Genomic DNA, 536 nt, shown 5'->3' with positions numbered 1-536 from the left:
ATCGGTCCCTAAGGAACCCCCGAAAGGGCTGCCGTCCATAGGGATGGTGAGAGTTCATAAGAGCCCGCAATTCTTTAGTGGTCGCACCGAAAGAATTGAATAAAGGAAACTTGTTTCTGGACGTTCAAGGAATCAAAAAGAGGAGAGACCCTTTTACTTTCTCAATAATAAAGCCTTTGACCTTTGTATTCGTTCGCCAAATCTTGATAGTCCCCCGGGGTGTTCTCAGGAGGAAGATTCGAATCGCCGACCGCTCTACCACTGAGCTACTGAGGAACAATGGACCCCCTACTCTACAAAACAAAGAGTGGAAAATCTGTCTTCAGCAGGCAGGCTGCACTCTAGGCGGCTAGGAAGGCGTCTTCATTAATAGATAGAGTTGGAGTACGTAGTGAGAGTCAAGGTCAAGGTTGGCGGCTCACGAGCAACATATAGACTAAGGTTGCCCATCACTCCCTCGCTCTTTTTTGAAGGCCGTCTCGCCGGTGTTGCCTGTAGGTCGTGATGTGCCTTGAGATGGCCGTCTCCTGTCCCCC

This window comes from Lycium barbarum, chromosome 10 (genome assembly GCF_019175385.1).
Source record: "Lycium barbarum isolate Lr01 chromosome 10, ASM1917538v2, whole genome shotgun sequence".
NCBI lineage: Eukaryota > Viridiplantae > Streptophyta > Magnoliopsida > Solanales > Solanaceae > Lycium > Lycium barbarum.
This window is presented reverse-complemented; position numbering follows the sequence as displayed.